Source organism: Diabrotica virgifera, chromosome 1, assembly GCF_917563875.1.
Source record: "Diabrotica virgifera virgifera chromosome 1, PGI_DIABVI_V3a".
NCBI lineage: Eukaryota > Metazoa > Arthropoda > Insecta > Coleoptera > Chrysomelidae > Diabrotica > Diabrotica virgifera.
Genome location: NC_065443.1, coordinates 303,011,362 through 303,026,758, shown reverse-complemented (window position 1 = coordinate 303,026,758; position 15,397 = coordinate 303,011,362). Strand labels below are relative to the sequence as shown.

At 32.7% G+C, this 15,397-nt stretch overlaps 1 protein-coding gene across 1 annotated transcript in view; it reads right to left on the bottom strand.

Annotated features, from left to right (window-relative positions):
• Window positions 1–15,397, bottom strand: part of LOC126878537 (follicle-stimulating hormone receptor) — a 188,425-nt gene that overhangs the window by 108,217 nt on the left and 64,811 nt on the right. The gene's annotated exons all lie outside the window — the stretch shown is intronic.

Sequence of the window (15,397 nt, the reverse complement as noted above, 5' to 3'; positions counted from 1 at the left end):
TTGATTGAACTAGAATATAACGCAGCTGTAGTTTCGTGTTGCAACGAAATTGAAAATGGTTATTCATTTTTGATTTACATGTTTACTCCGATTGGAGTACGAAGGTAACCATTCTCGTTGGAAGTTTACCGCGCTTAGCAGATGGGACGTGAATTATAGATTGTAAAATTCCCTTATCTTCTTTAGTCTCAGCATCCGTTATGGCTTGCAAATTTTAGAAGCCTCGGAGGTGTAACCAGAGAAGGTTCCCATTGTTTTCAATCTGGTGGGATGTAGAGTAATATATTTAATATTATTTTATGTGCTATACAGCGTTTCTCAACCGGTGGGTCGCGACCCAGTAGTGGGTCGCGGGCGAATTCCAGGCGGATCGCGACGTGGTTCTTACAGTAGCTGATTACCATACAGTGACCGTGCACAACCTGGCAACGGCACCAGTCCGTGGGTGATTGGTGGGTCACGAATATGAAAAATCATCAAAAGGTGGATCGCCAGACATAAAAGGTTGGGAACCACTGTGCTATTAGATTGAAAACTTAAACTTTTGATAGCAGTTGTCGCTAGGGCATCCCTACCATTTCTTTCGTTGCAATCCGTAACTGCTCGCCGGGGTTTGTTCTGATTGGGTCAGAGAGAGCAGCATATGTGCTTCCTGATGAGAGACTAATAACTTTCGAAACCGGAACTTGCTGAACTCTCTGATTGAACTAGAATATAATGCGGCTGTAATTTCGTGTGGCAACGAAATTGAAAATGGTTATTCATTTTTGATTTACATGTTTACTCCAATTGGAGTATTGGAGTACCAAGGAAACCATACTCGTTGGAACTTTACCGCGCTGAGCAGATGGGACGTGAATTATAAATTGTAAAATCCCCACATCTTCTTTAGTCTCAGCATCCGTTATAAACTTGCAAATTTTAGAAGCCTCGGAGGTGTAACCAGAGAAGGTTACCATTGTTTTCAATCTGGTGGGATGTAGAGTACTATTTTTAATATTATTTTATGTGCTATTATATTGAAAACTTTGCTATTGAAAACTGCTATTATATTGAAGTCTTTTACTAGCAGTTGCCGTTAGGTCATCCCTGCTATTTGGTTCGTTGCAATCCGTAACTGTTCGCCGGGGTTTGTCCTGATTCGTTCAGAGAGAGCAGCATATGTGCCTCCTGATGAGAGACTAATAAGTTTCGAAACCGGTAGAGGTGCTTGCTGAACTCTCTGATTGAACTAGAATATAACTCGGCTGTAGTTTCGTGTTGCAACGAAATTGAAAATGGTTATTCGTTTTTAAAATGTATGAATTTATTATAATTATTTCTATTGATCAAATTATTCAAGTTTTCAATAAATTTTTGATAAGTACTTGTTTGAAATACAAATAACCGAAAAATTTTAAACGTAAGGTAAATTGTACAATATTTTTCTGAGACTAATATTCAAGAGAAAATAGAAAGCAATAGGGGTTCAGAGAGGAGGAGACACTAGTGCAGTGATTCCCAAAGTGGTCCAGGTGGACCTCCAGGGGACTACGAGGGACTCAACGGGGTCTACGTTGGCGTGAAATAAAAATAGGGGTTCACAAGTTGCAAGTGGGGGTCCACGAAAATTTTATAGCAATTTGGTATTTATTTAAACAAATTTGCATTTTTTATTGTAAAATATCAATGGAAAAAATAATTTTTTAATAGTAGTGACTTAAAAATGTTATTATAATGCATCATAATAAGTTATTTTGATTAAGAACAAGTTTTTGATAAAATTTTAATGTAGAAAACGTTAAAATACCGTTTTTTACATTTTCCTCAATTCCCAAAACACATGTCTTTCGACTTGACTGAAAATTTGCCCACAGGTAGCCAAAATACAGGACTTTAAGTGGTTAAAAGAATTTGTATCGTTTTTCAATACAAAAAATACGTGGAATAATATCAGAGTCAAAAATATAGGCGTCTACTGTAAGTACAATTAATTCGGAAAATATCGACCATACGAAAAAAATGGTTAAGAAAATTATAATAATTATTGTAAACACAATTTTATTTGGATCAATTTCAGTTCCTATCATTTTTGTCGAAAAGTTGAGAATTGCGAAGATATTGAACAAAAACTACTGCTATCAAATCAATCAGGGCTTATGCTCACGCCTTTACCGCATACGTACTACCTGAAATATTGATTTTAGCAAAAACATGAAAAAAAATTGTATAAAATTTAAATCTCTCCATTTTTGTATAGGTACATTTTTGTTACAAAACTAATAATAAACGAGATAATTCAATAATTATGCTGTAACTGTCACTCTTTCCCCCATAACTCGGAAAATATCGACGGCACAAAAAATTTATAATAGAATAAATTATACGAAATCATATTTTCCACGACTTCAGTCCTTACACTTGTCGAAAAGTTAAATATGGCGGAGATATTGAGCCAAAACCGTTCTCCTTTATTCGCGATTTTAAATTTACAGTACTATTGACCCCCTTAAGATTAGAAAAATAGAATCTTGCTTGGGTAGCTCGGCATGCAAGATCAAATGCTAACCCGACTGTACTATATAATTTTGACTCTTATTGCATGTAACTTTTCTTGTATTGTAAAACTATACAAATTCTTTTAACCATTAAAGCCCTCTGTTTTGGCTATCTGTGGGCAACTTTTCAGCCAAATAGAAGAACATATATTTTGGGAACGGAGGAAAATGGAAAAAACAGTATTTTAACGATTTTTACGCTAAAGTTTGATCAACAACTTGTTTTAAAACAAAAAACTTGTTATAATGCCCAATAATCACATTTTGGATGACCCTTCTATTAAAACATTATTTTTTTAATTGATAATTTACGATAAAAAAATGCAAATTTGTTTAAATAGATTCCAAATCACTGTAAAATCGCTTAAAATGATATTTTGAAAAAAGAAAATGTCTTATTTTTACCCTACCCCCTTTCATTGGAAGTATGGTAAAAATTTAGCAGCAGGGGGTCCACCGAAACCAGTATATTTTTTAAAGTGGTCTACGAGAAAAAATAGTTTGGGAACCTCTGCACTAGTGGATGCAAAACTTGAGGCAACAGTTCGGCTTGTCATCTGTCGAAGCCAAACTAATACTCAGATCTGCCAAAAACATAGTCAAAATGCCATGTTAATTGCCAATGTTCGGAACGGACAAGATTACAAGACAAATGAATTAGAATATCGATATCAATATCAAAAGTGATGTTATGTAACAACCATTATTATAATTTCAGAATGACAGAATGGAAACAATGTTAGTTTGATTATCTGATCCAAAATATAATTACGATTTTCCCTGTAGCATTATTTGTGGACAGGCATTTACCTTTAGTAAACCTTTGCATACTGTAAGTTTTGTAAACAAACTTGTACCTGAGTGTATGTCAATGACCTAACCAACGAACACACATAAATCTAATAAAAAGGCTAGTGAATACATATCTTAAAATAGAAAAATGCAAGCAGTTAAAATTTCTCTAGTTCTCAGATGTTTCAACACCTATACATTCCATTCTATTTTTAGATTTTTGTATAAATATTACCTACAATCTCGATCTTTTTTTAATAATTCGTTCGATGGCATGAATCATTTACTTGATTGTAATTAAAAATGTTGACTAAGGATGACCTAGACACTCTGGCGCTGAATAATCATCGAGAAATTTTTCGATTGCTCAATAATAAATATGATGCCTTTCTATAATATTGGGTACATTGAGGGGCAAAATTCTGGAATAAATTTCTTTTTTCGAGGACGGGCGATTTAGGATTTAGGAAACAATTGCCGAAACAGGTCGATTTTTATTTTTAAATTATGATTTTTTAGCATAATTATAATATAATATCATCTTATTAGTGATGTTATCCATCTGGGCGTGATGACGTAATAGATAGTAATATAAACCTTGATGTAATATTAACTGTGGCAGAAAATCCTCAAATTAATTCTAGACCATTTTTGTATGGTTTGTTCAACAGTAAATGGTTTGAATTCAATTAGTGCGGTCGTAAATATTATTAAATTTATCTGACCTGGCCCATTGTTAAGACCCACCCGGAGCGATAAGCCACCGAGGTAGACAGAGTTGGTCTTTTGCAATTAACAATAACTAGACGGTACTCCCATAATAAAGCCTAAAATAAATTTTACCTGAAACCGGGCCTTTTATACTATTATTGGTTAATCCGGGCTGTTTATAGTGGTAACTAATTGAACATTTACTGTTTAACATACCATACCTGACACAAACAATTCTCAAAGGTCTGCTTTACTTGTCTAAAAAAAAGGAAGTACATACCATCCGTATAAAATTCGTTATGTCCAGAAAATCAATGAAGATTATCCAGATCGCCGAATGCAGTTTTGCGAAATAATGCATCAAGATTTATGTAATCCAAATGTACGCTTCACTCCGCAAATCTTATTTTTGATGGAGCAACCTTATGTTTAATCGGCAAAACTGCGGATATTATTGGATCCTCCTATTAAGATCTGCATGTCTTACACCACTTGATTTTTTCTAACAGGATTAGTTACTTACAGTTGGTCTAATATACTTACCGTTGCACGTCATTATCTACGTCAGAGATCTTGACATAGTTGGCAAAGTATAAAAAAATCCTAAATCCATTTTAAATCAAATAGATCACATAATTATTGCGAAGTGGATTATACAACAAAACAAATTAATATTCAAAGTAAATATATAAAAACATTAGAAATAGAAAACAATAATTAAATTATAATCTTAGGATAAAGTAAATAATAAAAACAATAAATATATTAAAACAAATACTTATAGTAAAGAATAAAAACAAATCTGAATTGTCAATATCACAACTGTCAAACAAATGTTACCAATTTATGCCAAAATGTCACCTTCGTTCGATTACAGTTACAGTTAAGTGTGTTCCTGACAAATGTGCTTAAAAAAATTTAAGAAACGTTTTTCTTTAGTTATCAGCGACCAAAATGAAAAATATAAAAAAATTAACTAAAAAGCAAAGGATTATTCGAAAAAACGTTCGTTACAAAAATGAAAAAATCTAACACATTCGTTAAAGAAAAGCGTGAGGCGCGAAAAGTAAAAAAAGTATCTATCCTCAAACCGTTTATTCGATGAAGACGCGCCCCACGCTTTTCTTTAACGAATGTGTTAGATTTTTTTTTTGAATAATCCTTCGAGTTTGATTTTTTAATTTTTTGCTTTTTGGTTAATTTTTTTATGATATTTTAAATTTTAATCACAACTAAAGAAAAGCGTTTCTTAAAATTTTTTTTTATATTTTTTTATTTTTTACTTTTTAGTCTTACACTTTTCAAACATCAAAATATATCGTCATGTTTAGAAAAGGATGTAAGTATATGACAGATACATTTTTTTCAACTTTTGATACATACATTGTACATTTTCTATAATTTCTTCATACATTTCTTGAATCAAAATTATTATTTACACCTATTACAGTTTTCGCAGTTTTCCATCTCTTCTAATACTTCACTATTGCACGGTGTAGACTCTGTTAATTTCTCACAATGCAGTTCTTCGATGCGCAAGTCGTCTAAAGGTACGTATCCATACAAGGGTAAACCTCGCTCGGTGCAGTAGCTCCACATAGTGGATACGTCGGTGATCGCCGCTCGGCGCTTACTCTCATCGATTCAACCGGTTTGCGGTTTATATGTAGGGGAGCCCATGCCGTATCCATTTGAGCAGCTACACTGAGCGGGGTTCACCTCTGTATGGATACGTACCATAATGATCGCACTCGGCTCAATGCAACGCAAGCTTTGCAGGCTCAATGCAGGCTTTTAAGCCTGTCGTTACGCAAACACTTCACGCCCAAGTTCACGACATCGTAGTCAACAGTCGAACCTTGCGTTTTATGGACAGTCGAAGACCACGACAATACTAAGGGCAGCATTCGTCCCTCTGCGGTTCCATAATTTTTTTTCGATGAAAACTGGATAGAAATCGGACAGGAACTGGATAAATTTGAAACTTTATTATTTACGTATGAAGCATAACGTAAACAATTAACGTAAAAAGTGAAATTATGTATAGTTCATATAATTAGCTACAATATGTAAAAGTTTCAAGTTTCTGCATTGTAAAAAACAAGAGAATTTAAGCTTTTTCCATTAAAATCGTTTTTTTTATTTAAACACAAAAAAAATTTTTTGATCGACTATTCGTGTATTGTTCCCGCGAATGCATATGTCTGCAAAATTTAATTCATTTGCATTGAAGAAAAGGCAGTCAAATTAACGTCTAAAAATTTGACGCAAACGATTGAACTAAATAAAAGCGTTTAAAAAAGCGTTTAAAAAAGAACATATCTATCTACCGTCTAAATATTTCGTGTTGGTATCATGCGACGTCGCGGGCTATGACGCGGATGACGTAAAACGGTAAATAAATTAGACGGAGTATAGATTAATCAAAAATTTACAGCGATCGACCGCAAAATTTGCCAGATTTAAAAAATAATATAATTTAAAGAGAATTAAGTCAAATACCTAAACATTTTTTCTCTTTTCCATCAGCAATAAAAACCTAGTTTATCTTAAACAAATTACACATAATTAAAACGTTAAATATATTTTGACCATGCTATATAAATAACAAAAACAATAATTTAAAAATAAAACCGACAAGTCTCGAGATTTTTCTCCAAAAATGCCACTCTCGAAAAAATGAATTTATTCTATAATTATTGTGCCTCTCACTTTATAAAGGGTGATTCCTTTAGAGGTACTTTTTTTTTGGTGAGGATTTGTTGGGAGATCGTGCATGAATGGTATCACCTAAAGTGGCTTTCTTATTCAGTATTGTTTGACATTTCATCCTAGAAAGACTTACTCGGCACAACGTCTAGAAATTATTTAGCTGTATTACGAAAATAGGAGTTCTTTCTTCTGGGGCTACTTCAAGTTCAAAGTCTACATGAGTAAACCGGCTACGATTGAGGCATTGGAGGCCAGTATTACTCGAGTCACTCTGGTCAAATACCAATTGAAAAGCTCGAACCCAGCTAGCAAGATAACGTTACCTTAACGTTAAATTTAGGTTTTTTTGTATTGTTAACATCTATCAAAAAATGACGTTAGTGATACGAAATTTTAACACGTATATTATACGTAGGGGAAAGGCGGGCAAAATGGGGTACTTAAGGTTGAAAGATCAGTACAAAAAAAATTTGTATATTTACAATAACATCGTATGATTTTATTAATAAAAGCATATTTGGACATCCAAAAAAAAACATAAATTATTCCTAGCAAAAAACAAATACAACGTGAAAACAATAAAAAATTAAGAAAAGTCCTTTTACCCCGTTTTGCCCGTCAGGTAGGGTAAAATGGGGTAGGATCAAAATAAGGCATAATAACCCAATAAACACGTAAACTACCTATTTGCAGAGTTCACAAACAAAAATCTCTTCGTCATCTTCTTCAATCCCAGCGCATGACCTATGCGCCCAACGAATGCACCTGGAACATGAAGCCCACCCTTCAGAGGATGTAGAATAAAGATCTCCACAATAAAGGCACTCTGCGTCACTAGCACATGATTCACTATCACTCGAAGAATCACACTTTTTAGAAACTTTTACTTTTCTCGTGATAGTTTTCCCTTTAATACCCTCGGTTTGTTTGATGGTTCCTATTTTTCTTTTTACTACCCCAAGCATTGGCATTCTTTTCGGCTTATTTTTTCTAAAGCGTCTTCCAGCTCTTTCTTGTAAGGAGTAGAAGTCAAAATAGCAGTTTTTCCCTTTCTGTGTGAACTCCGTTTAGTTGCAGCACTGGCTTGCGGAATAGGCATAAAAACGGTTGGTGATACTATCGGAAAAGCTGAATCATTGGAACTAGAGATACCTGGCTTCGCATTGCTAATTGGTGTTGTATTCTTTTCAGGGGTTCTTTCTCCGAATGGAACAGTAGCTCTTGATGTGTCTGGTTGTGGGCTAACGGTGGATATCGTTTTCTTTCTTGGTGTTATTTCTTCGAATTGAGTAATAGCTTTTGAAGTTGATGGCACTGCATCAGAAAACGTCGGATTATTATTTGTTTGCTGGTTTGGCTTACTGCTAGTTCGATAGACCTCACAATTTTGTTCAAGAGTTCTTTCTCTTTTTTCAATCTCAGTTGTTGCAGATGGCAAAAAATCTGCGTCAGAAAAAACACCTAAGTCTACAGGCCACACCCCAGTTTTTTTAAACCCATTTATAGCAGTTGTCATTGTAGCCGCCCTTATAAAAGCAGCACTAAATAATGATGAGAGTTGGTGAAATGTCACTACTCTACCTGGATTGGTTCTCAGCCGTTTTCTCACTTCGTCATCGTAATAAGTGCTTAGCGGCTTCATGAATGAGACGTCAAGAGCTTGCAGCCGATGAGTTGTGTGAGGAGGGTAACATAAGAGAATTACACCGTTATCTCTTGCATAATTTATTAATTCCAAATTCTTTGTATGAGAAGAGTGGCCGTCCAATAAAAGAAGCACCGGTTCTTCTTTTGACGCTTTAGAAAATTTTACGAATTTATTAAACCATTTAAAAAAGAGTTCCATGTCTATCCACCCTTTTTGATTCAACTCCACCCAACCACCAGGCACCAGTCCATCCATGAACCCTTGCTGCATTCTTTTGCGAGGAAAAATCAACATAGGAGGCATGTAAGCACCTGCTGCTGAAAAACATATCTCCGCAGTTACTAACTCTCCGCGTTCTCCGGATGTTAAGTTCCCCACCTGCCGTTTACCCTTCGTAGCTATAACTTTGGAACTTCCCTTTGGATTCACTGTAATTCCTGTTTCGTCGACGTTATATATTTTTTCGGCTGAAAAATTATACTTTTCAACTATTTCTACCAGTAGTGTAAAGAACTGTGAAACAGCAACTTTATTGAACCTTCTAGCTCTCATTCCAGACGTAGCCTCAGGTTTTTTTATCGACAGCTCCGCATGTCTCTTTAAGAAGCTTTGCATCCAAGCTTTTCCAGCCATTCGAGTTCTTTTGTTGAATGGATGATCAACACCATTTAATTCAGCTAACTGAAAGGCGAGACCTCTGCATTCTTCCATCGTAAACCCAAATAATCGTTCTTCCATATTTTTTAGGTAACCAGCGATTTCCTGTTCCTGCGTCTGTGTAAAAACTGGCTTGTAATTTCCCATAGTTTTTAAAATAGGCACATCTGGATCATTTTTTCGTTTTTTCACATAACGTTCGAGTGTGGTTTGTGGGACATTAAACTGAACTGATGCACGGTAATGTCCCATTTCGCCGTTGCTTACAGCTCTGACCGCCCCTTCCATAGACTGTGTAGACCAGCTCTGCCTCTGGGTGACACGTTTGTATTTAAACACCATCTGAAACAAAGTACCTAATTTAAGGAAGGGCAAAATGGGGTACCCCATTTTACCCTACCCTACTCTATCCCGTTTAGCCCGCTTTGCACTACTTTTAGGTTAAGTGTTAAAAAATTCTTAAAACATTGTTTATTTGAACAATCGCTACGACATATTACGCTCAAAATAGTACATGTTTAGCTGAAATGGAAAAAAATAATGTGCAAATAACCTAACAGTACTTACCTTAGTTTAAATCGCTCTTAACAATTACAACTACTACTCGTCCGTTAGTCACACAATACACTTCAGTCGCCTACAACGGTATTGTTTGCACTACCGGTTTAAAACTCGATCAAATTACAGAGGCTGGTCTCCTGCAAGTACCTGTGACGGTACAAAGTAGATAGAGTTGGGGGTTCGTTCTCAATCGCAGTACCCCGTCTTGCCCGTCCACCCCGTTGTGCCCGCCCTTCCCCTATGTATTTATTCGTTTCTGAAACGTGGCTCTTTGGTAGGTATTTAATACGTATGAATTTATTCGTCCCTAAAACGTGACTTTTTGGTGGCACTGCCACCGTGGCCATCTCGTTTAAGATTGCAGCGCCATTGCTTATTTATTTCGAACCTTTCCAATAGACATTAATACACATAACCTTACATTTCCGTGCTTAAAATCGTGTTTGTTTTTATTGAGTTATGGCAAAAAAATCGAATTATGATTGTTGTGTGCCTCGATGTGATTCTTTGATAAAGCGTACTTGTAATTTATCGTTTCATTCTTTCCCTAAAAAGGATAAACAAGATAGAATTCTATTCAATGGCAGTTTAGTTGAAAAACGAAATGTATGTGTTAGCATCATGTATGTGGTTTTATTTACACACTGTTTTTAAGTCCTTCTTATATATTATTTATACCGAAAATTTAACTAGAAAATGACGTTTTTGTGACGTTAAAAAGGTTACGTAGAAATAACGTAAAACTGTTACGTAAGATCGCTGTGACTTTTATACGTATATTTTAGGTAAAATTTGATGTAGCTTTTGACGTAACTTCTCCCAAAATGTTGACGTTTGTTTGACGTCATATATACAAACAATGTTAGCTGGGAACGCGTCATCGAGAATTAGACCATCAGAATTAATCGCAGTCATGGTCAACATTTGAAAGAAATTATCTTTAAGAAGTAATTGTAAAAAATGGTTCTTTTTTACGACAATAAAAATTTTCAAATAAAATAAATTCTTTTCATTTTTTTAACTTTTTTAAAAAAGTATATACTTTTAAATGAATCACCCTTTACATGAAAACGATTAAGTAAAGAGAGAAAAGTTATTTTGCACGTGTACCTATGTGTTTTGTTTGGGAGTCAAAAAATACAAACCAAATTATCCGTAGTGAAAAGCATAATATTTTCAATTTGTTAAAATTTTTCGACTGGGCGATAACTGGATCGTTATTCTCAACCACTAATTTAATTATCCAAAAAAATCTGATGGGAATATTTTGCCACCGTTTTAGCAATATCTAAGTACACGAAATGTATTTATGAAAGATATTAATATTTCAATCAACGCACGATGAAAGTAAAATTTTATTTTACAAGTTTATATCAATTGGATGTAGCAGCTAGCGCCATCTTCTTGTTATCTATGTAAGAATATAGTGATTCCGGAAGTTCTTGCAACTATCTTCAAAGATAACTACATTTTTATTCTACCTATTAATAAAATACGGTATTCAAGATATAATTTCCAATGATTATAATTGAATTTGTTTCAGAAATTGACTTGTAAATAGTTAGATAACAACGTTCTTTTACATAATTTATTTAGATAATTAATTATGGGCCATTCCACGAACATACGCCTGTTTTGGATAACTTCGACAACGAATATTTTACTGTGCAACATAAGAAGTACGAAAGTAAATGGCGTTAACAATAATTATTCCAATAAACAACAATGTAATTTGCAATTTACTTTCATTCTTCTTATTTTGCACAGTAAAATATTCGTTGTCGAAGTAATCCAAAACAGGCGCATGTTCGTGGAATAGGATATATTATTGTCAAATAACAAATATACTCAGTGTTAGTAACGAGTTTTATTTTTTTCATAAATGAGCCTCTTATGGATTTTAGAAACTTTAAATAGTTAAATAAATGATCCTAAAATTACCATTACTTTGTCCCTCGTGGTTTAAATTACTGTAATTTAAAATTACTAATTCTTATCCGTTTTGTATAAAAAGGGTCTATTCGGTACAACGATAAAGATAGGTATCTACCTATCTCTATTAAAGACATTAAAACTTCTAATTCCTTAGAGCTGACCCTTACTGTTACAGGTTCAATTTTTCATTATCCCATCACATTTTCACAAGTCATTTCCTCTTCTATTTTCAAGGCATGGCAAAGTTTCTTTTGAATTAAATATTTGCAATTAAAAAACACACTAAATTATCTCTTTAATTTTCATCCCTGTAACTTATTAAAATAAACATTATATAAGTTTTCAGGGACTTCCGGTCCTCAGTAATAATGTAATCATTCATTCTGCGTTTAAATTTTTCAAAAATATTTTTTAGTTTTCTCAGGATTCTAAAAAAAACGAATACATTTAAAACACATTGAAAATTTTGACAGGTGACATTCTGCGCCTTTCCCCTTAAGGTACTAGTACAATTTAGAAAACCAAAAATTCGCATTTTTTTTTAATTTTTCTCAGAAGTGATGTTAATTACATGTTAATACCTAACTCTTATAGTCTGGGCTGATTATCAGAGAATAGGCCATTTTTGGGAAAAGTTATTTACCAGCAATTTTATTGCTGGAATCGAATTATAAGATCCTATATATCATTAATATAGGTATGCGAAGTCCTCAGATAGTGTGCTACTTTTTTTATAAACAAAATGGCGCACGAAAATCGTGTTTTTTCAATTATTGCTCTATAACTCCGAAGATTTTAACTTCACAACAAAAACACTTAAATAAAAATTCACCGTGATTAAATTCTGCATAGAGACGTGTTTTTCCCGATCTGCTCCGACAAAAATGTTCTTCGGAAAATGCGGGTTTTCCCAACAAAATCTTTAATTTTCAAATAAAGTTTTAGATAAGTAATTATTTACCAATAATTAAATAATTTGGTGACTTAAAAGCCTTCTTGGTTTAGATTATAGTTCCAGAAGCTAGTGAAAATTAAACGAATATTTTAGCCACAATTCAATTGTTAATTAATAATTTATAGTCTCAATAATAACCAAAATAATTATGATGCACTGATAAAACTTTGAAATCTTATAAAGATGAGATACCTATTTAACATTTGTCGACAAAATATAATTTTTTTATTTTTTTGCATAATCTTTAAATGTTAAAAAAAATAGTTATAAACAAATTAACGTTTATTAGAAAGTTTTTATTATATTATAATTTTAAAAAATAGCTAAAATGCGCATTTCCAATATCTTGAAAATGAATGCTTTAAAACTTTTTTGCAACCATTTGCAAAAAAGTTATAAAACAGCAGAATAAACATACGATTACTACGGTGTTTATAATTTTTTTTTAATTCTTTCAAAGCGTAGAAGTGTAAAGTACAAGCTAATTATTTACAAAAAAATATCAATTATAAGTTTAATGGTTATATTTTAATTAAAGATTATAAATATGTTTTTTTGTAATTTACACGCGCGAATGTAGAATAATACAGTACTGTAGCTAAAATTTTCACTCGGAGCGACGACCGGCGGCCGCGCGGCGTACACTTTTAATAAATAATGTATGTTGCGTGTCAGTCGCTTCGAGTGAAAATTTTAGCTCCGACTCTGTATCAGGCCTACTTTTGCGCTAAAAATTACAAAAAAAAGTATTTTTAATCTTTGATTAAAATATAACCATTGCACTAATTTTTGACATTCTTTGTGAGTAATTAGATTGTACCATAGATTCGCTTTTAAGCTTTGAAACAATCAAAACAAATCATAAACAAAGGAGTAATCGTATATTTAATTTGCTGTTTCATAACTTTTTTGCAAATGGTTGTAAAATTTTTTTAAAGCATTTATTTTCAAGACCTATGAAATCATTTTAAGTATTTTTAAAATTAGAATACAATAAACAATTTCTGAGAAATGTTAATTTGTTTATAACAATTTTTTAAACATTTAAAGATTATGCAAAAAATGAAAAATTTATATTTTCTCGACAAAATATTAAATAGGCATCACACCTTTATAATCTTTCTAAGTTTGATCAATATCTCATGATTATTTTGGTTGTTATTGCGACTGTAAATTGTTAATTAACAATTGAATGTTGCTAATGTATTCGTTTCATTTTCACCGGCTTCTGAATTTATAATCTATACCAAGAAAGCTTTTATTTCACCAAGCTATATAATTATTGATAAATAATTACTGGCTCAAAAAAATTATTTGAAAATTCGAGATTTTGTTGGAAAAACCCAAATTTTCCTTTGAAAATTTTCGTCGGAGCAAATCGGGAAAAACATGTCTCTATGTAGAATTAAATTGGGGTGAATTTTTATTTGAGTGTTTTTGGTGTAAAGTTAAAATCTTCGGAGTTATAGAGCAATAATGGCGTCGGCGCCATTTTGTTTATAAAAAAAGTAGCACACTATCTGCGGACTTTGCATACCTATATTAATAATATATAGGATCTTATAATTCGATTCCAGCATTAAAATTGCTGGTAAATAACCTTTCTTTGTACTTTACTAATTAGACCAGCGTATTATAACTATTTCTTTTTCAAAATTTAAAGATTATGCAAAAAAAGAAAAATTTACATTTTGTCGATAAACTATTAAATAAGCATCTCATCTTTATAATCTTTATAAGTTTGATCAATGTATCATGATTATTTTGGTTATTATTGCGATCATAAATTGTTAATTAACAATTAAATTGTTGCTAAAATATTGGTTTAATTTTCACCGGCTTCTGGAATTACAATATATACCAAGAAAACTTTGATGTCACTAAGTTATTTAATTATTGATTAATAATTTCTTACCTAAAACTTTATTTGAAAATTAGAGTTTTTGTTAGGAAAACCCGCATTTTCCGAGGAAAATTTTCGTCGGAGCAAATCGTGAAAAACATATCTCTATGCAGAATTTAATTGCGGTGAATTTTTATTTGGGTGTTTTTGTTGTAAAGTTAAAATCTTCGGAGTTATAGAGCAATAATTGAAAAAAATACGATTTGTCGGCGCCATTTTGTTTATAAAAAAAGTAGCACACTATCTGCGGACTTTGCATACCTATATTATTAATATATAGGATCTTATAATTCGATTTCGTGTATAACGGTACGTGTATAAAATATTCGATACCTACGTGTATAAAATTGCTGGTAAATAACTTTTCCATGAATTTTGCTAATTAGCCCAGAGTATTAGAGAATACAAAAAATAGGTATATCTTTTTTCATTTATGCACATACACTAATATTGTAGAAGGTGCCAAATTCGAGGCCTCGAAAAAAGTAGTTCCGATGGCGGACAGTTAATCTCAGGATTGGGATCTCTGAAACAAAAAATTGTACGGCATTTGAAAAAGAAAGGTTTCTTTCGTGACAATTTACCACCGTTAGTGAAAAGTTCCGCAAAAAAAAAAGAATTTAAGGAAATTTGAAAAAATTTTATGAAAAAATCGCCCGTTTTTCTTCAGTTTTTCATGGTTAAAAGATATTTATTTTTTATTTTTTGGTCAAATTGTTATAAATTATTGTCACGTGAGAAACCTTTCTTTTCAAATACAGTATGATTTTTTTGTTTCAGATATCCCAATGCTGAGATTAACTGTCCGCCATCATTTTTCGAGGCCTCGACTTTGGCGCCATCTACAATATTAGTGTACGTGCATGTGAATAAAAGTGAATGCGCATGTACGTGCATGTGAATTCACGTGCAGTGAATAAAAAAAGTATATTTTTTGTACTCTCTAAGAGTTAGGTATTAATATGTAAAAAGTTTTATGTTCATTT